This window comes from Aquarana catesbeiana, linkage group LG04 (assembly GCF_042186555.1).
Source record: "Aquarana catesbeiana isolate 2022-GZ linkage group LG04, ASM4218655v1, whole genome shotgun sequence".
NCBI classification, from domain to species: domain Eukaryota; kingdom Metazoa; phylum Chordata; class Amphibia; order Anura; family Ranidae; genus Aquarana; species Aquarana catesbeiana.
Genome location: NC_133327.1, coordinates 257,966,728 through 257,991,738, shown reverse-complemented (window position 1 = coordinate 257,991,738; position 25,011 = coordinate 257,966,728). Strand labels below are relative to the sequence as shown.

At 44.6% G+C, this 25,011-nt stretch overlaps 1 protein-coding gene across 1 annotated transcript in view; it reads left to right on the top strand.

Annotated features, from left to right (window-relative positions):
* Nucleotides 1-5,827: 5,827 nt before the first annotated feature.
* Nucleotides 5,828-25,011, top strand: part of TPRG1 (tumor protein p63 regulated 1) — a 202,129-nt gene continuing 182,945 nt past the window's right edge. Inside the window, exon 1 of the mRNA XM_073626409.1 lies at nucleotides 5,828-5,967. The gene's annotated coding sequence lies outside the window, so the exon portion shown is untranslated. The remainder of the gene's footprint in view (nucleotides 5,968-25,011) is intronic.

Sequence of the window (25,011 nt, the reverse complement as noted above, 5' to 3'; positions counted from 1 at the left end):
ATATTTTCTTAACACATAGCATGTACATAGCAAAAATTGCACCCCAAAATATATTCTGCTACTTGTCCTGAGTATGGCGATACCAGATGTGTGTGACTTTTACACAGCCTGGCCACATAGAGAGGCCCAACATGCAGGGAGCACCATCAGGCGTTCTAGGAGCATAAATTAGACATATAATTTCCTGATGACTTATCACAACTTTGAAGGCAATGGAGCACCAGGACAGTGGAATTACCCACAAAATGACCCCATTTTGGAAAGCAAACACCCCAAGGTATATTTATTTGAGGCATAATGAGTCTTTTGAACATGTCATTTTTTTCCAAAAGTATTTAGAAAATGTGGAAAGAAAATTAAAACTTATTTTTTTTTTTTTTTTTACACATAGTTGTCAATTTATGAGAGTTTTCTAGCACATAGCATGTACATTGCAAAAATTACCCCCCAAAATATATTCTGCTACTCGTCCGGAGTATGGCGATACCACATGTCTGAGACTTTTACATAACCTGGCCACATTGAGAGGCCCAACATGCAGGGAGCACCATCAGGCGTTCTAGGAGCATAAATTACACATTTAGTTTCCTGAAAACCTATCACACTTTTGAAGGTCCTGGAGCACCAGAACAATGGAAACACCCACAAAATGACCCCATTTTGAAAAGCAAACACCCCAACGTATATTCTATGAGGCATGGGCTGGTGACAGGTACTCTGGTACTCTGATGAGCTGGTAACAGGTACTCCGGTACTCTGGTGGGCTGGTGACAGGTACTCGGATACTCTAATGGGCTGGTGACAGGTACTCGGTATTCTGATGGTCTGGTGATAGGTACTCGGGTACTCTGATAGGCCAGTGATAGGTACTTGGGTACTCTGATGGGCCGGTGACAGGTAGTCGGGTACTCTGATGGGCCAGTGACAGGTACTCAGGTACTCTGATGGGCTGGTGACAGGTACTCGGTTGGGCTGGTGACAGGTACTCGGGTACTCTGATGGGCTGGTGATAGGTACTTGGGTACTCTGATGGGCTGGTGACAGGTACACTGATGCTGGTGACAGGTACTCTGGGGCTGGTAACAGGTACTTTTTTAGCCAGGTCTCCTCCTCACACACTGAGGAGGAGAACCCGGAAACGGCACTACAGCGGTTTGTTGACATCTGTGACCGGCTATGATTGGACACAGCCAATCATGTGGTAAAGAGCCAATTTCATTAGCTCTTTACCCTGTTAGGGGATGGGCTGTGTCGGAGGGACACGCCTCATCCCTGATTGCCACGCTGTGTACCCCTGGGGGCACGCACGAGTGGCGATCCCGAGCACAACACATGTGACCGGCTGTGATTGGCTCTTTACCCTGATCGGGTATGGACTGTGTCCAAGGGACACACCTCATGCCCGTTGCAGCGCTGCGGGCCCGCAGGAGCGGCTAGAACCGGAGGACATAATATGACGTCCACCTGGAGGGAGGAGATGTTCCTGCCGGCGTCATTTGTCTATGGCCTGGTATGGAAGTGGTTAATAAAAGACTTGTCAAAAACTCTTTACCGTGTTTCTTACTTTTTGACACTTTTTTGGTGAATGGGTACAATGTACCCACCCCCCCATGTGGCCTGGTATGGTTCAAGAGGGACCCAAAGATCCTGCTTGCCGTTTTTTTTTTTCTAACTCCCCGCAAGCGCGCCACCTGAGTGTGAAAGCACCCATTGTAATGAATGTAAGGGCATGTGGCCTGGTATGGTTCAAGAGGGACCCAAAGATGCTGCTTGCAGGTTTTTTTCTTAAGCCCTGCAAACGCACCACCCGAGTGTGAAAGCACCCATTGCAATGAATGGTAGGCAGTTTTCAGGTGCTAGTTCTAGCACTAAAACACTTGAAAACTGCCTCAGTGTGAAAGGGGTCTTCAGCTAGTACGGGAAACTGCAGGCAGCGGCTGCAGCACTAGGAACATGTTACATGTTCCACCCGATTTTAGGGCATAACATGTTACATAACATGACATAACATGTTACATGTACCACTCTAAAATTGGGTGGAACATCTTCCCAAAGTTGAACTTACCCTTAAGGCCTGGTTCACACTTATGCGACAATTGCTTGGACTTTGGAGCACTTGCATACCTCCCAACATTTTGAGATGGGAATGAGGAACACCTACTAACAAACGTATGTAGACATAGGACACGCCCCTTGCCACACCCCCTTAAAGGAAAATGAACCAAAAAATTTAATTAAAGTTAATTAAAGCCACAAGGACTTTTTTTTACCACTACTATTCCTTTATATTGGCTCTTAAAATGTACAAATGCAGCAGTGTAGAAATTGGATGAAAGGTTTAGTACTGGGAAACACTGGGTGTTATTTACGAAAGTGCAAACTACAAGTGCAAAGTGCACTTGAAATTGCACTGAAAGCGCACTTGGAAGTGCAGTCACTGTAGATCCGAGGGGGACATGCAAGGAAAATAAAAAAAACAGCATTTTAGCTTGCACATGGTTGGATGATAAAATCAGCAGAGCTTCCCCTCATTTCAGATCTACCCCTCAGATTTACAGCGACTGCACTTCCAAGTGCACTTTCAGTGCAATTTCAAGTGCACTTTGCACTTGTAGTGCAAAGTGGATTTGCCTTTCGTAAATAACCCCCACTATTTGAAAGATAAAAAGTTCATTTTATATACAACTATGAGGACCAAAATGAGGGACAAATGAGGAGGAATGAGGGACATTGCTTCAAATCAGGGACAGTCCCTCGAAATCAGGGACAGTTGGGAGCTATGCACTTGTAGGGTTGCCCCCTCATCCCTTTACACCCGAACACATATGAATTACGCAGGTTCTGATTTTAATTTAATGCAGATAAAGTACCAAGTGAGTTTAATTACCAACTTAATCAGCCACAGAACCTGTGTAAGTAATATGTGTTCAGTTTCACAGGGATGAGGTGGTAACCCTAAGCACTTGTCGCATCAGAAGTTGGAGCCCATTCTGTGCAATGGAGCCATTCTAATCAGTGTGACTTCAGTCGCTCCATCTTAGAAAAAGGTTTCCGCACTACCTTTGGTCCGACTTGCATGCGACTTCTTTAACCACCTCAATACAGGGCACTTTCACCCCCTTCCTGCCCAAGCCATTTTTCAGCTTTCAGCGCTGTTGCACTTTGAATGACAATTGCGCGGTCATGCAACACTGCACCCTAATGAAATTTTTATAATTTTTTCCCCACAAATAGAGATTTCTTTTGGTGGTATTTGATCACCTCTGCGGTTTTTATTGCGCTATAAATAAAAGAATAGTGACAAGTTTGAAAAAAACACAATATTTTTTACTTTTTGCTATAATAAATATCCAGGTTTTTTTTTAAAACAAATTTTTTTCTCAGTTTAGGCCGATATGTATTCTTCTACGCAATAAGCGTATATTGATTGGTTTGCGCAAAAGTTATAGCGTCTACAAAATAGGGGATAGATTTATAGCATTTTTATTTATTTATTTATTTTTTACTAGTCATGGCGGCGATCTGCGATTTTTATTGTGACTGCGATATTGAATCGGACATATCGGACACTTTTGACACATTTTTGGGACCATTCACATTTATACAGCGATCCGTGCTATAAAAATGCATTGATTACTGTATAAATGTGACTGGCAGGGAAGGGGTTAACACTAGGGGGTGATCGAGGGGTTAAATGTGTGTCCTAGGGAGGTGATTCTAACTGTGGGGGGAGGGGACTGACTGGGGGAGGTGACCCATCGGTGTGTCCCTATGTACAAGGGACACACCATCGGTCTCCTCTCCCCTGACAGGATGTGGATCTGTGTGTTTACACACACAGATCCACGGTCCTGCTCAGTTACTGGGCAATCGCTGGTGCCCGGCGGACATCGCGGCCGCCGGGCACGTGCATCGGGTCCCCAGTGACCACGTCATATGACGTCTGCCCAGAACGAGAGTTGCCTCGTCCCACCGTCATATGACAGTGGGCGGGCGGCTAGTGGTTAACAGAAGTGCCTAAGTTGCAGGCAGTGTGAACCCGGGCTTAACAGGGATCTGTCAATAGAAAGAATAGAAAGACTATCATCCTCCACTATGGCAGAGCGACTTGTAAATAACAATGGATCACGAGTACAGTAACATTACCATGCTTATAGTCCATGGATGGACCTGGGACTAGAGTTGCCACCTCATCCCTTTAAAACTGAAACTGAACACATATAAATTACACAGGTTCTGAGGCTAATTAACCACTTCAATACAGGGCACTTAGACACCTTACTGCCCAGACCAATTTTCAGCTTTCAGCGCTGTCGCAGTTTGAATGACAATTACGCGGTCATGCTACACTGTACCCAAACAGAATTTTTATCATTTTGTTACCACAAATAGAGCTTTCTTTTGGTGGTATTTGATCACCTCTGCGGTTTTTATTTTTTGCTAAACAAATAAAAAAAGACCGAAAATTTTGAAAGAAATAAAAGTTTTGCTTTTGTTTCTGTTAAAAAAATTTGCAAATAAGTACGTTTTCTCTTTCACTGATGGGCACTGATAAGGCGGCACTGACAAGGCGGCACTGACAGGCACTGATACGGCAGCACCAATGAGCGGGCACTGACATGTGGCACTGATGGGCACTGGTAGGTGGCACTGATGGGCATTGATAGGCGGCACTGATGGCTACTCATGGGTGGCACTGATAGGCGACACTGCTGGGCACTAAAAGGCAACACTGCTGGGCACTGATACGTGGCACTAATATGAGGCACTGATAGGCATCCCTGGTGGCACTGGCAGGCATTGGAGTGGGCACAGATTGGTATTTCCCTGGGGGTCTATGGGGCATACCTGGTGGTCCAGTGTGATGGCCATCCTGGTGGTCCTGGGCAGAATCCAAGGGGGGGCTGTGCTAATAAACAATCAGCACAGACCACCACCCCCCCTGTCAGGAGAACAGCTGATCGGCTCTCCTTTACTCACGTCTGTCAGACGCGAGTGAGGAAAAGCCGATCACCGTCTCTTCCTATTTACATCGTGATCAGCCGTGATTGGACATGGCTGATCACGTGGTAAAGAGTCTCCGTCAGAGACGCTTTACCTAGATCGGTGTTGCAGGGTGTCAGACTGACACACCACAACAACGATCCCCGCGGTGCGCGCTCATTATCCTGATCACGTCATATGACGTCTGGTCAGGATAATTAAACCACTTTGCCGCCGTCATTTTGCTATATGGCGGGCAGCAAGTGGTTAAATACAGATAAGGCACCAAGTGAGTTTAATTACCACCTTAATCAGCCACAGAACCAATGTTATTAATATGTGTTCGGGTTTAAAGGGATGAGGTGGCAACCATACCTGGGACTGGCAGCATCGCACCTAGGGTTGCCACCTCATCCCTTTAAACATGAACACACATTAATTACACAGGTTCTGTGGCTGATTAAGGTGGTAATTAAACTCACTTAGTGCCTTACCTGTATTCAATTAGCCTCAGAACCTGTGTACTTAATATGTGTTTGGGTTTAAAGGGATGAGGCTGCAACTTTAATCGCACCCAAGACACGCTTGCAATGCATAAATATAACAAATACACATTTTTTAGATATGCATGTGGATTTATTTGTCTCATTTTACCAAAAGAGGGACTATTTCTTTACCAAGCCCTTCCTTTTGTTTGGACTAGAAGCTTTCGTTGTGCTGTGCTTGGAAAATCATACAAAGTTCCTGTGTGTTCAGTGTAAGCAGCTGATCAAAGGAGGAGTGGAACACTGACAACTACAGGAACAAAACTCACCCTGCAACTTTAAGGGCAGCCTGAGTCAATAGCTACTTCCTACTTGTAGTTTCTAGCACGCTGATCACAAGGCTTGGGGTGTTCTACTATTACGTCGTCTGTACACACAGCTGAGCCCCAGTCCAGGGAGACAGAGACACAGAGATCCTCCATCCCAGCAACCCTCTCCGGTAAGGATGATCATTATAACCTGTTGTCTTTCCAAGCACAGGAAATCAGGAAAGGAGTGTGAGCTTCTGAGACAGGAAGAGAGGGGCTGATTACTCCTCACTGCTCTGATCAGAAGGGAAGCAGGGCTAGCAATGTGTAGTTACTGGAGAATGGCCCTACTAGGGTAGTGGCATGTTATTTACATCTGGTTATGAACCCCTTAGCCACAATCTTCTGTATTTGGAAGATAAATAACTTGATCCTGCCCCACCCTACTACTACAACGCAGCAACTACAAGAGGAGAGGAACTGCCATTGCATGTGGATGTGTAGAGTTCTATGGCTCAGTGCAAAAGAACTCTATACGGTTTTTTTTCTTTTATACTAAGCCTGGATTTGCATATGTGCAGCTGCGTTTTGCACGCCGGAGTTCCGTGCGTTTCTGTTCACACTATTGCAAACAGACATCACATGCAATGTGAATTCAGCCATACAGTTGTATGGCTGAACTCGCATTGGATTCGCGCGAAAAAGATGCAGGAACCCTCCCCCCGATTCGATCCGATTCCTGTCTGGATTCACAGTTTGCACTGCGAACCGATCCGGGGGTGTCATTAACTTTGTATTGACACCCGCAGCGGTCATCAGAGGGCGGTGTCAACTGCCTGCGGGGGGAGATGCGGTGTGGGAACCCGCACTGGAATCACGCTGGTTCCCGCAATAGTGTGAACGCAGGTGTGATTCAGGTGCAAATTTTTTGTGTCAAGTGTCAGCAGCGCAAAACCAAAAATGTATTGATACCTGCCTTTAAATATATATAGGGTTTGCTGCAGTTATAAGTTCAGTCCCCCCCCCCCAGTAAAGTGTGGGATAAGCACTAAAATTGATATATTGGATATTCACGCTAACATCTATCAGTGACTTCTTATGCAATAAAATAAACACATGAAAAACTCATAAAAACCTAAATTATAACCACAGTGAAAAATTAAATGTTAGAAAGTCCCAGTGCTGTTCCTTTCTTTCTTTTTATTTTCTCTCACGAGTATTTTAACACCGTGTTCAAAATTCAAATCCGTGTTCCACCAATTCGTGATTCACCACCACCTTCCAAAGTTTGCACTCGCCAGAAAGCAATGGCAATAACACCTCAAATATATGCCTGGATTCGTTTTTCCTTTTGTAGGTATGTGCCACGGGTCTCACAACAATTCTGCCAATATTCATTCCATAATGCCGTGTACACGCGGGCGAACCTTTCGACCGAACTCGTCCGCCGGGACGAATCCGTCGTACAATCCAACCATGTGTGGGCTTCATCGGAGTTCCGACGGACATTTTCGGTCGAAAATCAGACGGACTTCAGATTTGAAACATGTTTCAAATCTTTCCGACGGATTTGAGTCTGGTTGAAAAATCCGTTCGTCTGTATGCTAGTCCGACGGACGAAAACTGACGCTAGGGCAGCTATTGGCTACTGGCTATCAACTTCCTTATTTTATTCCGGTCATACGTCATCAGGTACAAATCCGTTGGCCTTTGGTGTGATCATGTGTAGCCAAGTCTGTTCATTCAGAAGACTGTCGTTAGTCCGTCAGACCTTTGATGCCGAAAAGTCGGCCCATGTGTACAAGGCATTAGTCTCCACCATTCAGTGATCTTTGCTCCTCATAGAAAATAAACCCCCATCATTGCACAAACATTCCTTACTTTGTTTATGTAACATATATAGCAAATATGCACTCACATGAAAAAGTGCCTTTTAGACTGGCACAAGTCTATCCAGTGTTCATATATATATATATATATATATATATATATATATATATATATATATATATATAACATTGTAATTAATAACACATGTTTTGTTTCACTGTTGAACACGTGGTGTGAGTATAGGATTTAAATGTTCCTAATATAGAAAAATAAGTCAATTTCACGATTTTTTTTTTAAATATATGTCTATAGTAATAACATTTTTCATGAGTTTTTGGCCGGATTGAAATGGCTTTAAGTGTGGTATACCAATAGTAGTCATAACTATCGGGATCACTTATATTTAATACACACTAAGATATGATGCGCGCTGGTTACACTATTTACTATCCAGTGTTCCGAGCAGTGTCTCTGCTCACCGTTCCATCTCCAGGAACTGGCGTGCAGTGCATAAAAATTTACATAAAAATAAAGTAAGGAATGTTGCGCAATGATGGTGGTTTGTTCTCTATGAGGAGCAAAGGTCACCGAATGGTGGAGACTTATGGAATGAATATTGGCATAATTGTTGTGAGGCCCGTGGCACATCCCTACAAAAGGAAAAACGAATCCAGGCATATATTTCAGGTGTTTTTGTCATTCTTTCTGGTGCAAACTTTGGAAGGTGGGGGTGAATCACGAATTGGTGGTACACGAATTTGAATTTTGAACACGGGGGTTAAAATACTTGTGAAAAAAAGAGCAGCACTGGGACTTTTTAACATTTCATTTTTCACTGAGTTATAATTTATATGTACTTTTTTCATGTGTTTATTTTAATGCATAAGAAGTCACTGATGGATGCACACAGCATTTAATGCCACAGATGTGTAAGGCTGGCCGGAGGCCAGCCTGTATTTGTGGGAGGAGTCTGAGGGTACTTAATCCTCCTCCCCTGTCTGGTCCAGTGCTGGCTTTTCTTTCAGGGTTCCCACCCACCCGTATCCCCCAGCCTTCATACTTACTCATTGTACTTTTCTCATTCTTACATTCAGGGTATGCCCTCTTTTCAGGCATACTGTCCAGCTAGGCCAAGGCACACCTCAGGCCTTGGTTGTTACGGTTATTGTTTTCTTACTTGAAGACTCTGACTACAAATTAATTTTAGGGTTAGCGCAGATATCCAACAGGTGCAAATTTTTTTTTTTACACTAGAACGCCCCAAAAACGCACAGGACCCTTTTTCAAACCGCACCGCGGCCACCCCGGACATGTGTGAACCGGCTCCATTGAGAGGCGGTCACATTCACAAGTAATGCGAATTGGATGCAGTTTAAAGCGCATCCAATTTGCATATATGTTAACCCAGCCTAAAGATGGCCATACACATAGATTTCTGTTGTTCAGCCTGAACAGATTCCTCCGTCCATGCTAACAGCACAGATGGATGAATTTCCCCCACCCTTGCCCAGCTATCGGAATACATCAGTGGTCTCCAAAGTGCGTCCCGTGGCCCTTTTGCTTGCTTGTATACACTATATTGGCCCTTTGTTTAGAAAATTTGGAGACCCCTGGAATTCATGAATGGTGTGTGCATCTGATTTCATGCAGCCACTGTTTGGACAACGATTTTCCAACAGGCCGAACAATCAACTTTTGCTGACTGGAGTGGTGCCAAGGCAGCAGGAATCTGATGAAATTTGAGCAGTGTCTGGCCAGTTTCCTTCAGTTGTGTTTTTTCACAGAACAAACAGATATCGGTTTACTCATTAATCTTCAGTTCAGTTTGCACATCAATTTTCATCTCAGTTCAGTTTACATCAGTCTACATTCATTTTTTTTCTTAGGGCCAATTCACACTATGTGAGATGACAGACATTTTACCACAGTGTAAAACGTCTGTCAGCGCAGGGACACGCCGGAACAATGTGTTCCATTCACACTGCAGCGCACTGGGCTGAATTGCACGTTTTGTACACGTTACATAAAGTTTGTTTAAATGAAACAAAAAACAAAAAGGGGGGGGGGGTGTCAATGCAGGTGAATCACTCCTATTGCTCTGCGATTAAATGGAGGGGCAGTGTGAATTGCCCCTTAGTTGTTGCTGAGACTGATCAGAGGTGATAAAAGTATAAACAAAAAAATGTTTCTTGCTTAAAAACAGCCATAAATGGAACAGATGGCATTCATTCGGATCCATCTAAACGGAAAAAATGGATGCAGCCTTGTTCTGTTTAAAAAAAATTGGACCTGAACAGACTTGGATGTAGGGGGATGTATACGTATGATCATTCATTTACATCCATCCCTCCATCCATAGTCCCACCGTAGACATTCATTGTGGTTCAGTCTGCATACATCTGAAAAAACTGACAGACGGTTCTAGACTGAATGCCTGCGTGATATGAGTCAAACTCCTCTTACACACAGGCAGGCTGGGCCCACCTATAATGTAATAGTACAGCCAGAGGTGGCAGTTCACAATGCGGTGTGACAAGCTGACAGGTGATGCCGCCTAGCAAATTCGACCATTCAAGTCCAATGGGTCCGCGCTGCAACTACAAGTCAAATGCTTGGCTTGCGTTTGCAGTACATAAGCCCCATTATACATTGCAGTTTGGAAAAAAAAAAAAAAAAAAAAAAACAGGCAATTAGGAGACAAAAAGATCGCCTCCTGAATGCCTGACAGTGGCTGCCCATCCACACTCTGAAAAGCGATCCCTTGCAGATAGCTTTTTACAGCATGACCTAACAGTGTACACTATAAGGGTAATGGCCCATTCGCACTACCTGCACACTAGGCACTTGTTTATACAAGTGCAGGGCCGGTGCTACCACTAGGCAAGCTAGGTAGCCACCTAGGGTGCACTGCTGCCTAGGGCGCCTAGCCACTGGTGTTCTTACTCTCTTCTCTCTGCAGCAAGCAACTAAGTCTCAGCATCAGTAGGCAGCCGCTCCGTTCGCACATAGTGTTAGAGGCGCAGCGGTGACGGAGGACTGTGTCTGTTTCCTAACTCCTGAATGAATGGAAGCAAGCAAACATTTATTGATGGGCACTGGCAGGCTGCATTGATGGGCGCTTCATTAAAAAGGTGGGGCATACATGGGCAGGGCAAAGGGGTTGGGGTCAGGGGTGGAGCCAAGGGGGGGCGGCCAAATTATTTTTCGCCTAGGGTGTCAAAAATCCTCGCACCAGCCCTGCACAAGTGGCACTTTCTTCTGCCCCTCTGAAAAGCGATCCACAGGTGGGAAGCAGCAGCCAAGGCTGGGTTCACACTAGTGCGAATTGGATGCAGATTTCCCTGCATCTAATTCGAATGACAGGAGAGTGTGACTCTATGGAGCCGGTTCACACATCTCAGGAGTGGATTACACAGGGGTCCTGTGCGTCTTTGGCTCCGTTTTCAAGCCTGATTCGTCCCTGATACGGAGAACGGGGACGCACCGCACCCCTGCTGTCCGCCGCATCTGTCTGAACCCTGCCTCAGCAGGTAATACTGAATGCCTGGAAACTACCTAAGCTAATAGGTTGTGTTTTGCAGTAGTACTGCCTGACAAACTCAGCCTGTTATATACATTTTGCCATTCTGCAACTGCAACAGTGTACACCAATACGCCCATTGGACACTTTACCCTGAAGTTTGGTAGTCAAAGGGCAGTAAGACTGCAATTCAACCATCTATTTTTTCTACTGCCCCCCCCCCCCAGCCTCCTGTGTAGACAATGCCTTTAACACTGTGTTTAAGGGTTCATTTACTCTTCAATCTTCATCCGCTGTGAATTTCTGCATGAGCGTTTGTGCCTGTTTTTCAGTGCATTTTAAGTGCGTTTTTTAAGTGTGTTTTTTGGAATAACTTTTTCAGTTATTTCAATTTCTTTACTAAGCTACATTTACATGTGTTCCTGCACATTTCTGGTTTATTCTGTTGTGGAAAAATGCAGCATGCTGTACTTTTTTTTTTTTTTTTTTTTTTTTTTATATTACTTCCCATTCTTAGGCTGTTTTTCAAACGGCCTGGGATTGAAGTGGTTATACCAGGATCGTGAAGGCAGCTACAATCATGATCCTGGTATTCTTTTCAGCCAGTGATTCTCTTTTAGGTAAAAGTGATCCGAGCAGCTATGCATCCACTGGATCACTTTTATAGACTCACATCTCCCCCGCTCTCCTGTTCCATTTGGTAAGGATGAGACCAGCAGCATCGGCTTCCCCCGAAACTGATGTTATTCCTCCCACTATGTGATGTCAGAAACTGGAAGTGACCAAATTCTCCTCGCCTTTGGTTTCAGTCTGATGTAAGCAAGTCGTTACTGGCTTGTGAAAGCATCTGGTCAAACTGATTTCAGTTTGATCAGATGTTTTAGAGGCCAGAGGGGAGATATGAGGTTTAAGACCCCAGATATCTCCAAAAAGAGGACCTGTCGCAGTCCATGCTATAACAAGTGGTGCTGTTCATCTCTTGTGATGGCAGTAAAGTTGATAGAAAAAAAAAAAATGAAAGGTACAGTGTAACAAAAATTTAAATACATAATAAAATAAAAAATTAGAGGCCCCCCCCCCCCCCCACCTGCGCTCACGCCCAAATGCAAACACGCACATAGGTCCTACACACATATGTTAACAATGATTGCACCACACATGTGAGGAATCACCGTGAATGTCAGAGCAAGAGCAATAATTCAAGGAGCAGACCTCCTCCTTTGTAACTCTAAACTGGTAACCTTTAAAGGATTTTAAACCATCGCCTATGGATATTTCTAGGTACTGCAGTTTGGTGCCAATGTATGCATTTTAACCACTTGCTGACCAGCCACAATGGTTATACTGCGGCAGGTAGGCTCTCCTGCGCAAATCACCATAGCTGTACGGCGGCTCGCGCAGGCGGGAGCGTGCCTGCGGGTCGAGCGGACTCGATGTCCGCCAGCAACCTGCGATTGCCTAGTACAGAGGCAGAATGGGAATCTGCCTTTGTAAACAAGGCGAATCCCAATTCTGACAGGGGACATGTCAGAGATCTTCTGTTCCCAGTCATCGGGAACAGTGATCTCTGTCTTGTCCCTGCCAGTCCACCCCCCCCTACAGTTTGAACACACCCAGGGAACACAGTGATCGGCCCTAATGTTAACCCCTTCCTTGCCAGTGTCATTTTTACATTGATCAGTGCTAACAAAATGCACTGATCAATGTAATAATGTCACTGGTCCCCAAAAAGTGTCATTTGAGGTCAGATTTGTCTGCTGCAATGTCACAGTTCCGCTAAAAATCGCAGATGGCCGCCATTACTAGGAAAAACAATACAAAATGTCCCTAAATCTATCCTATAGTTTGTAGACGCTATAAGTTTTGCGCAAACCAATCAATATACGCCTATTGCTTTTTTTTTTTTTTTTTTTTTTTTTTACCAAAAATATGTAAAAGAACATATCTGCCTAAAAAAGGAGAAAAAAAAAAAAAAAAGTTCTTTTTTTTTTTCAAAATTGTTGCTCTTTGTTTATAGCACAAAAAATAAAAACCACAGAGGTGATCAAATACCACCAAAAGAAAGCTCTATTTGTGGGGGGGAAAAAAGGACGTCAATTTTGTTTGGCCACAGCGTCGCACGACTGCGCAATTGTCCGTTAAAGTGTTGCAGTGCCGTATGGCAAAACATGGCCTGGTCATTAAGGGGGCAAATCCTTCCAGGGCTGAAGTGGTTGAAGTGTGACACGTTTGGTATCTTTTTACTTGGAGTAACTTTATATTTTACCAAAACCACAAAAGTGGGTATTATATTGTGTTTGTGTGCGCTAAAACTCATTAAAGTGTGTGTTTTTTGCTTTTTTTTTTTTCCATGAAAATGTGCGTTTTGATAATCTGCAACGCAAATATCGTATGTAAAAAAAAAAAAAAAAAAAAAAAACTGCTACAACAACCATTTTATGCTTAAAAAAAATATTAAAGACTGTGGTGGTTATTTACGAAAGGCAAATCCACTTTGCACTGAAAGTGCACTTGGAAGTGCAGTCGCTGTAGATCTGAAATGAGGGGAAGCTCTGCTGATTTTATCATCCAATCATGTGCAAGCTAAAATGCTGTTTTTTATTTTCCTTGCATGTCCCCCTCGGATCTACAGTGACTGCACTTCCAAGTGCACTTTCAGTGCAATTTCAAGTGCACTTTGCACTTGTAGTGCAAAGTGGATTTGCCTTTCCTAAATAACCCCTGTGATATATATAGATAGATAGATAGATATCTCTATATCTCTCTATATCATAGTTATAGAGAGAGATAATATATATATAATAATCTGTCATGCCCCGGGGGTTGCGTATACCATGGACAAATGCTCCGAAAGCAGATAGTGTGCATGAAGCATTACTGATCACAAGAGTGAAACTACAAGATATTGGCGAGGTGGTACGGTGCCCTTCGACTCTATTGACCCAACTAACCCTGCATAGCATGAATTTCAGATCTACATTTTCACAGGGGGGTTCCCTAGGAGCTGAACGTTTGATTTCAGTTGTTCCTTCAGAGTGTTGAGAGGCTGGCATAAGCAGATGTAATGACATACAGAAGTATTACTTGTCTTTATTTCTTCCTGAGACTATGCTATCACTAGTTTGATCATGGAAAAGCAACATTTTCACTTCTTAAAAACAAGACTAGAAAGCATACTTTGGATTGTTTTAAGTAAACTTGATTTTTCAGCGATAAGTGCATCTGTGTTAATTGAATTTGCTGTAAACAAAGATCTCATTATAACTGCTGCAAATAGACTCTTTCATTTTAAACTCAAAGAATGACCCCCGTGAGCGTTGTGGCTGATTATTTTGACACACAATAGAAAAGTTACTTCAGAAGACCGTTTTTAGATGTCTTGGGAACATGACCATGGAAACATAAGTAAACAAAGAAGAAAGGAGGGATTGTAAAGGCTGTAAACATGAGATGGTAGGGTGCCAGTAAGCACATCTTTTCATGGTTTAGGAAAGAATGTTAGAATGCATGCTGTCACAGGAGTTTTATGCAGTAACATATCAGCTGACAATAGATAGAACGGATGTTTTTGGAAATTGACACTAAACTGCCAAATGTTACGTGGAACTACAAGCAAAAATAAATGACAAAATAGGAAGTGGCGTCATATTTCCCCAATAGGCACAGAAAGCAATGAAATGTTTCTTTAAAGAATAAGTAAACTCCACTACAAAAATGTAATACAGTATATTGTGGCTTACAGTCTGTGTTATTTTCCTTATTTTTTTAACTAAGTTAAGAACATTTTTAGCAAATATAGAAAATGCCTGTTCATTTTGCCGGAAATGCAAAGTCCATGTCACTTCCTGTGAGCTGCACAGAAGAATATCTTCTTCTTCCTAGCTATCTTTTTTTAGGGCCAGTTCACACCAGAATGCACTGCACTTGCGATCTGCTGCGGGTATCGGTCTTAATGACACTCCAAATGCAGCTTGGAAAAGCAGTGCGTTTGCCTGCAACAGATTGCGTGGTACAGTAGTACGTGCGATCTGGTTCAGGTGCGTTTTTATAAAGTAGTGTATGCACTACTTTTGGTGCAGTCTGCCACAATTTCAGCCCATTAAAACGAATGGACTGAAATCACACTGCACCCGGATTGCATGTGAATCGCACAGGAACGCACAGCATGTCCCTGCGCAATTCACAGTGTGAACTGGCCCTAAAATTCTTAATTGGTCTACCCCTCCATGTAATGGAGATGAAGAGATGCAGGTATGTTTGCAGTCCATAGCAGGAGAGCAACTTAGGCTGGGTACACACGGGCCGAAAATAGGCTTGAAACAGTTGGTTCGTCACGAACCGTCTGACTTTCAGGCCTGTGTGTACAGCTCCCTGTCTGACAGAAGCCAGTCTCACACCTGGTTTCTGTCAAATACGCATGCTGGAAAAACAACACATGATCAGCACTTGCAGCCATTGGCTATGAGTGATGATCAATGTCTTTTGGTGGGGGGCGGTCCCACTGTCAGAATACAATAGCTCAGTGGGGAGATCACCGCACTAACATCACTTATGCTAGTATGGCAATCTGTCCTTCTTTCCTTTTTTTTTTTTTTTTTTTTCGTTCAGCCCGCTTAGTTAAACGAAAAAAAAAAAAAAAACATATAGTGTGTACTCGGCTTAACTGTGACAGCCATGGCTCCCTCCATAGATACAGTGGACAGAAAGGGTGTTATCTGCAGGATTACCAAGTAGTGGTACCCAAAAGTGGAACTTCCGCTCGTTGTACTCCTTCCCCTCTCCAGTGCCACATTTGGCACCTTTTGGGGGGGACGGGGGGCAGGATACCTGTCTTTCACAGGTATCCTGTTCCCACTTCCGGGAGCCTCAGCCGTGGGTATTTACGTCACCGTCGGGGCTCCCTCCTCCTTCCCTGGCCACCGGGCCAGTAGGAGAGAGGAGTGGAGCCTTGCGCATGCGTAGTAGGGTTCCCAGCGTGAAGCCATGAGGCTTCACTGCCAGGTTCCCTTACTCTCAGTGGTTGCGGCATGCACCCAACAGCTGATGGAAACATCAGCTGTGGTGCCGACAACGCTGGACTCCAGGACAGGTAAGTGTCCGATTATTAAAAGTCAGCAGCTGCAGTATATGTAGCTACTGGCTTTTAATTTTTGCAGCAGTGGGCGGACCTCTGCTTTAAAAAAAGAAAAATAAGTGCAGCTACTGCACCTATGACTAGCAAGCTGCAATATATTACATTTTTTGTATTGGGTTTGGATTCACTTCACAATAGTAGTAGAATAGAGAAGGCTGGAATCTCTCCCAGTTTTGATTACTCTCTGTGTCCACATTGGGTAGATTTCCCTTCACCCCTGTGGCCACAGTGCTATGTATCAAAACTAGAAAAAAAAGTGGCTGGAGTTTCACTTTAAATGGTTATTGTTAAAAGTGCCTGGCTTTAGATCAGGCAAACACATGTTGTCATTAAAAAAAAAACTACATTAGTAGTAGTATTTATGCCTCGTACACACTTTCATTTATTTTTATTTTTTTCAATCCAGTGGGCTGGACGAAAAATAACGGAGGAGCTCGCTGTACTAACTATGCAATGTTAGTACATCGATTCCGCGCCCCCCCCCCCCATTGAACTATTGTGTTCTAAAAGGGACACTGCCCCCCACGAGAACACACCGGTCAGTGCTCGCAGCCAATCAGATGCTGATCGGCTGCTGGTTTTCCAGCATGCCCATTTGATAGAAGCTAGCCAGACTGATATACGCACGGGCCAAATGTTGTCTGGTTTCTGTTGAACCGGACGAGCCCTCAGCCATCCATGTGGGTCGCTTTCTTTCTAAGATGACTGCAGATGATCCAGGGGCCTTTCTGCTAACGTTTGAACGAACCGCTGAGAGGGAAGGTTGGCCTAAAACCCAGTGGGCAGGACTGGTCGCCCCCTTGCTTTCTGGAGAATTGCAGAAGGCCTACTATGATTTGGAATCAGCAGAAGTGGGAGACTATGAAAAGGTCAAGCGGGAAATCCTGGCACGACTTTGTGTCACCTTGGCAGTTCAAGCACAGCGGGTCCACAGCTGGTTCTTCCAAGACGAGAGGCCCCCAAGATCACAGATGTTCGACCTAATTCACCTGGTGAGGTAATGGCTACAGCCAGAGTCCCTATCTGGGCCACAAATAGTGGCGCGTGTGGTCATGGACTGGTTCCTGAGGTCACTACCAATTCCCCTGCAGAAGTGGGTGAGTCAAGGAGACCCCAACTCGGCGAACAGCCTAGTGGAACTCGTTGAAAGGTACTTTGCTGCAGAGAGCCTGGTCACTACCCCTACAGCCACACGGACTTTCCACCCAAAGCCACGGTCTCCCCAGGCAACAGGTAAGACTGTTCCAGGGGAAGTGTGTGGTAAGCATGGCAAGGAAATGGGGGGGGGGGGGGGATTTTTGGTGCCAGGACTGAAGTTTGGCATCCCAAACAAGGGAAGCCACTGCCTGTCGGCAAACCAAACTGGGGAAACAGGTGTTTTCATTGCCAAGAACTGGGACATGTTGCAGCAAACTGTCCATTGACAGATGAACCAATGCAGTGTGATCTATCTATTAGAAGGCAGTCTATGTTTGCGGCTGTTGCATGCGCAGCAGCGCCAAATATGGGAAAACACATGTGCCAAATGACTGTTAATAATAATAATAATAATAAGCCTATTACGGCTTTGCTAGACTCTGGAAGTCTAGTGTCAGCTGAGATGGTTGAATCTGTGAATTTTCATGCTAAAAAAGGTGCTGTGATCTGTGTACATGGGGATACCAGGGAGTATCCTATAGCCACTGTTCAGTTTGAAACTGGCTTAGGTACGGTGACCCATCCGGTCAGACTTGTGCCTCACTTGGTGCACGAGGCCATCGTTGGTAGGGACTTCCCTAAGTTTTGGCAACTGTGGGATTGTCCTGACCCGGTCGCTGTAGCTGACTCAGTGGCAGAGCCAGAAATCCTGGCCACTACTGACAATGTGAGTTCAGGGGACTCCTTTCTGGGCTCCCCGGGTTTTCCTTTCTCAGTTATGGCAGGAGAGCTGGAGGAGCCTGAGGAAGTCCCCACAACCAGTGGAGCTGGACAACCGTCTGCTGTATCTGAGCCTACGTTGGAGTTTGCTGACCTTAATGTGCACAAGGAAATTTTTGGTACCAAGCAGAGAAAAGACCCTACCCTTGCCAGGGCCTGAGAAAATGTAATAGTGATTAATGATGTACCTGTCGAACCAGGGGACAGGCCCTGTTTTCCTTATTTCAGCAGCAATTAGGTTTTACTATATCATGTATGTAAAAAGAATGATGAAGTGGTTGAACAGTTGGTGGTCCCTAAGCCATACAGACGGGTGGTGTTGGAATTTGCCCATAGCCACTTGCTAGGAGGCCATTTAGGGGTTGAGAAAACTACTGAAAGAGTGTTGCGCAGGTTTTACTGGCCCGGGATACAGAAAGATATTGAGAATTATTGTCAGTCCTGTCTTGTATGTCAGCCCCACTACCCCACTTCCAAAGTCCTTTAGTGCCCTTGCCCATTATTGAAGTGCCCTTTGAGAGGATTGCCATGGACCTTGTGGGTCCACACCCCCAAGTCTGCCCGGGGTCATCAGCATATCCTTGTAATCATGGATTATACTACCCATTACCCTGAGGCAGTTCCCTTACGCACTGCGTCTGCTAAAAACATTGCCAAAGAGGTGTTTATGGTGTTCAGTTGTGTTGGCATCCCTAAAGAAGGCCTTACAGACCAGGGCACCCCATTTATGTCACGAATAACTAGGGAGCTGTGCAAGTTAATTAAGGTGACGCAATTGCGAACCTCGGTGTACCATCCTCAAACGGATGGCTTGGTGGAACGCTTCAATAAGACATTAACCACTTGAGCCCCGGACCATTATGCTGCCTAAGGACCAGAGGTCTTTTTCCAATTTGGCACTGCGTCGCTTTAACTGCTAATTGCGCGGTCATGCAATGCTGTACCTAAACGAAATTTGCGTCCTTTTCTTCCCACAAATAGAGCTTTCTTTTGATGGTATTTGATCACCTCTGCAGTTTTTATTTTTTGCGCTATAAACGGAAAAAGACCGAAAATTTTGAAAAAAAATGATATTTTCTACTTTTTGTTATAAAAAAAATCCAATAAACTAAATTTTAGTCATACATTTAGGGCCACATGTCTTTGGTAAAAAAAAATGTCAATAAGCATATATTTATTGTTTTGCGCAAAAGTTATAGCGTCTACAAACTAGGGTACATTTTCTGTAATTTACACAGCTTTTAGTTTATGACTGCCTATGTCATTTCTTGAGGTGCTAAAATGGCAGGGCAGTACAACCCCCCCCCAAATGACCCCATTTTGGAAAGTAGACACCCCAAGGAAATTGCTGAGAGGCATGTTGAACCCATTAAATATTTATTTTTTTTGTCCCAAGTGATTGAATAATGACAAAAAAAAAAAAAAAAAAAAAATTTACAAAAAGTTGTCACTAAATGATATATTGCTCACACAGGCCATGGGCCTATGTGGAATTGCACCCCAAAATACATTCAGCTGCTTCTCCTGAGTATGGGGATACCACATGTGTGGGACTTTTTGGGAGCTTAGCCGCGTACGGGGCCCCGAAAACCAAGCACCGCCTTCAGGATTTCTAAGGGTGTAAATTTTTGATTTCACTCTTCACTGCCTATCACAGTTTCAGAGGCCATGGAATGCCCAGGTGGCACAAAACCCCCCCCAAATGACCCCATTTTGGAAAGTAGACACCCCAAGCTATTTGCTGAGAGGCATGTCGAGTCCATGGAATATTTTATATTTTGACACAAGTTGCGGGAAAGTGACACTTTTTTTTTTTTTTTTTTTTTTGCACAAAGTTGTCACTAAATGATATATTGCTCACACAGGGCATGGGCATATGTGGAATTGCACCCCAAAATACATTTAGCTGCTTCTCCTGAGTATGGGGATACCATATGTGTGGGACTTTTTGGGAGCCTAGCCGCGTACGGGGCCCCGAAAACCAAGCACCGCCTTCAGGATTTCCAAGGGTGAAAATTTTTGATTTCACTCTTCACTGCCTATCACAGTTTCGGAGGCCATGGAATGCCCAGGTGGCACAACCCCCCCCCCCCCCCCAAATGACCCCATTTTGGAAAGTAGACACCCCAAGCTATTTGCTGAGAGGCATGGTGAGTATTTTGCAGCTCTCATTTGTTTTTGAAAATGAAGAAAGACAAGAAAAAACTTTTTTTTTTTTCTTTTTTCAATTTTCAAAACTTTGTGACAAAAAGTGAGGTCTGCAAAATACTCACTATACCTCTCAGCAAATAGCTTTGGGTGTCTACTTTCCAAAATGGGGTCATTTGGGGGGGGTTTGTGCCACCTGGGCTTTCCATGGCCTCCGAAACTGTGATAGGCAGTGAAGAGTGAAATCAAAAATTCACGCCCTTAGAAAGCCTGAAGGCGGTGCTTGGTTTTCGGGGTCCCGTACGCGGCTAGGCTCCCAAAAAGTCTCACACATGTGGTATCCCCGTACTCAGGAGAAGCAACAGAATGTATTTTGGGGTGTAATTTCACATATTCCCATGGCATGTTTGAGCAATATATCATTTAGTGACAACTTTGTGCAAAAAAAAAAAAAAAAAATTTGTCTCTTTCCCGCAACTTGTGTCGCAATATAAAATATTCCATGGACTCGACATGCCTCTCAGCAAATAGCTTGGGGTGTCTACTTTCCAAAATGGGGTCATTTGGGGGGGTTTTGAACTGTCCTGGCATTTTATGCACAACATTTAGAAGCTTATGTCACACATCACCAACTCTTCTAACCACTTGAAGACAAAGCCCTTTCTGACACTCATTCTTTACATGAAAAAGTTATTTTTTTTTGCAAAAAAATTACTTTGAACCCCCAAACATTATATATTTTTTTTAAAGCAAATGCCCTACAGATTAAAATGGTGGGTGTTTCATTTTTTTTTTCACACAGTATTTGCGCAGCGATTTTTCAAACGCATTTTTTGGGGAAAAAACACACTTTTTTAAATTTTAATGCACTAAAACACACTATATTGCCCAAATGTTTGATGAAATAAAAAAGATGATCTTAGGCCGAGTACATGGATACCAAACATGACATGCTTTAAAATTGCGCACAAACGTGCAGTGGCAACAAAATAAATGCATTTTTAAAAGCCTTTAAAAGCCTTTACAGGTTACCACTTTAGATTTACAGAGGAGGTCTACTGCAAAAATTACTGCCCTCGATCTGACCTTCGCGGCGATACCTCATGCATGGTGCAATTGCTGTTTACGTTTGACGACAGACCGCCGTTTGAGTTCGCCTTAGCGCGAGAGCAGGGGGCGACAGGGGTGCTTTTTTTTTTTTTTTTTTTTTTTTTTTTTTTTTTTTTTTTTTTTTCTTTATTATTTTTTTGCTTTTTTATCTTATTTTTAAACTGTTCCTTTCATTTTTTTTTTTTTTTTTTTTAATCATTTTTATTGTTATCTCGGGGAATGCAAATATCCCCTATGATAGCAATAGGTAGTGACAGGTACTCTTTTTTGAAAAAATTGGGGTCTATTAGACCCTAGATCTCTCCTCTGCCCTCAAAGCATCTGATGACACCAAGATCGGTGTGATAAAATGCTTCCCCAATTTCCCAATGGCGCTATTTACATCCGGCGAAATCTAAGTCATAAAATGATCGTAGCTTCCGGTTTCTTAGGCCATAGAGATGTTTGGAGCCACTCTGGTCTCTGATCAGCTCTATGGTCAGCTGGCTGAATCACCGGCTGCATTCTCAGGTTCCCTGTTGAGACAGGAGAGCCAGAGAAAAACACGGAAGACGGTGTGGGGGGCATTCCCTCCCACGGCTTGTAAAAGCAGTCTAGAGGCTAATTAGCCACTAGGATTGCTTTTACATGAAAGCCGACCGCTGGCTGAAAAGAATGATACCAAGATGATACCTAAACCTGCAGGCATCATTCTGGTATAACCATTCAAAGTCGTGAATGGCGTACCTGAAGACAAAAAAATGGTTAACAATGGTTAACAATAAAGCACAGTAAACAGTAAAGTATAAATAATTACATACCTGAAAAACAAACATGATAAAACATAATAACAATAACAATAAAACATTGCAGAATTGCAGTAAAAAAAGAGCAGAACAATAGAGAGAGAGAATAGAGAGAGAGAACAATAAAACGACAACTATTTTTTTTTATTTTATATATATATATATATATATATTTTTTTTTACACTTTTTTTGTAACTAACTTTTATAACTGTAACCGGTTCCAGGTTCGGGTCTCTCAAAATGCGATGGCATCTTGGGAGACCCTGTGAAAGTGTGCCTAGTCTGTGCAATGCTGTACCCTACGCTAATAACTAGTGCATGGTAGCGTTCAAAACATTCACCAATGCAAAGACCAGGATTGTCAGGACAGGAGGGACAATAATAGCGGGTGTCACGCCTATATCCGCGCTTGCTGCAGACACGACATCTTTTTGGGGGGGTTCGTTGGGTAGGGGTACTCGGGAGGACATAAAAATGCCTCTCATGCAGCCGACTGCATTTGGTTGGGGATGTGAATGGGGGAAGTACGGGCGCTGCAGAAGCGGTGTGTTCCTAATTAGGATTGGCGAATGCAGCAGGAAGGGCACTATGGGCATGACGGGCCTGTGTTTGTCTTTTTGGTGGCAGCGGGACACTACTTGTGCTTGCCACCTCACCAGCTTGAACTGCACTTATGGGACTCGCCACGTCACCAAGTGTTACTGCAGCGCTGGTTTGACTACGACCGGGGTGTACTAGGCCGCTGGTGCTTGCCAGTTCAATAAAAAGCTTCCAAAAAAACTGTTAGCGATCGCAGGGATCAAGGCCTGACTCTGCGAACGCTGCAGTTATGCGTTTAGTGTTTTGTAAGTGACAGTGATCGATCGATACTGCACTTGGGCTGGGCTGGGCCGGGATGGAGGGGCAAAACGCAGGTGCTAGCAGGTATCTGGGCTGATCCCACTAACACTGCGTTTTTGGGAACCCTAAACTGCTGGGGACGCTAGTATAGATCTGATCAGATCAGATATTGATCCGTTCAGATACTATACCACTAAAGGAGGCGTATGCTGCGTGCGTGGGTGTTAGCGGTACTGGCGCTAACCTGACGCTGCCTGGGGCCGGTGCTTGCTAGTTCACCAAAATGCTACCAAAAAAACTGTTAGCGATCGCAGGGATCAGGCCTGACTCTGCGAACGCTGCAGTTATGCGTTTAGTGCCTTGTAAGTGACAGTGATCGATCGATACTGCACTTGGGTGGACTGGGCTGGGCTGGGCCGGGCGGAGGGGCACAACGCAGGTGCTAGCAGGTATCTGGGCTGATCCCGCTAACACTGCGTTTTTGGGAACCCTAAACTGCTGGGGACGCTAGTATAGATCTGATCGGACCAGATATTGATCCGTTCAGATACTATACCACTAAGGGAGGTGTATGGTACGTGCGTGGGTGTCAGTGGTACTGGCGCTAATCTGGCGCAGCCTGGGGCTGGTGCTTGCCAGCTCACCAAAATGCTACCAAAAAAACTGTTAGCGATCGCAGGGATCAGGCCTGACTCTGCGAACGCTGCAATTATGCGTTTAGTGTTTTGTAAGTGACAGTGATCGATCGATACTGCACTTGGGTGGGCCGGGCGGAGGGACAAAACGCAGGTGCTAGCAGGTATCTGGGCTGATCCCACTAACACTGCGTTTTTGGGAACCCTAAACTGCTGGGGACGCTAGTATAGATCTGATCAGATCAGATATTGATCCGTTCAGATACTATACCACTAAGGGAGGCGTATGCTGCGTGCGTGGGTGTTAGCGGTACTGGCGCTAATCTGACGCTGCCTGGGGCGACGCATATCACCGCCGGGCGACCGGGGGGCTAAACCTTTATTCGGTAATAAACGGCGGGTGCCCTGACACTATAAAAAATAAACAAACTAACCAGCGTCACCCGTAACAGTTATACGGTGATCAGTGGTGAAAGGGTTAACTAGGGGGCAATCAAGGGGTTAAAACATTTATTAGATAGTATATGGGGGTCCCTGTCGCTATAAATGCTGACGGCGAACCTAAATATTTACCTCACTAACTAGCGTCACCAGCGACACTAATACAGCGATCAGAAAAATGATCGCTTAGTGACAGGGGGTGATCAAGGGGTTAAAACTTTATTAGGGGGGGTTAGGGGGGTATCCTAGACCTAAAGGGGGGTAACAGTAACTGTCCCAACACTGTAACTGTCACAAACTGACACCAATACAGTAATCAGAAAAAAAAAAAAAAACTGCTGGTGTCAGTTTGTGACAGGGGGGGGGGGGGTGATTGGGGGGGATCGGGGGAGCGATCGGGGGGGGGATCGGGGTGTTTTGTGTGCCTGGCATGTTCTACTGTGTGTGTGTGTGTGTGTGTGTGTGTGTGTGTTGTGCACTCACTCACTTGTCTTCTCTCCTCGGGCCGGAACGGAAATTACCGAGCCGAGGAGAGATGACATCATTTCCTTTGCTGCTGTTTAGCATACAGCAGCAAAGGAATGTTCTCATTGGCCGGCGGCGATCGCGAGGGGGGGGCCACGAACGGATGGCCTCCCCCTCATCTCCGATCGCCGTGGGAGAAAAGACGACCGCCTCGGGCACCGGGGGGGGGTCCGATCGGACCCCCCACCCGCGGAAGGCAAATCACGTATATGTACGTGATTTTGCCTGTCCGTGCCACCTTGCCGACGTAAATCGGCGTGAGGCGGTCGTCAAGTGGTTAAAGAGCATGTTAAAAAAGGTTGTTGACAAGGATGGGAAAAACTGGGACTTCCTGATACCATACTTGATG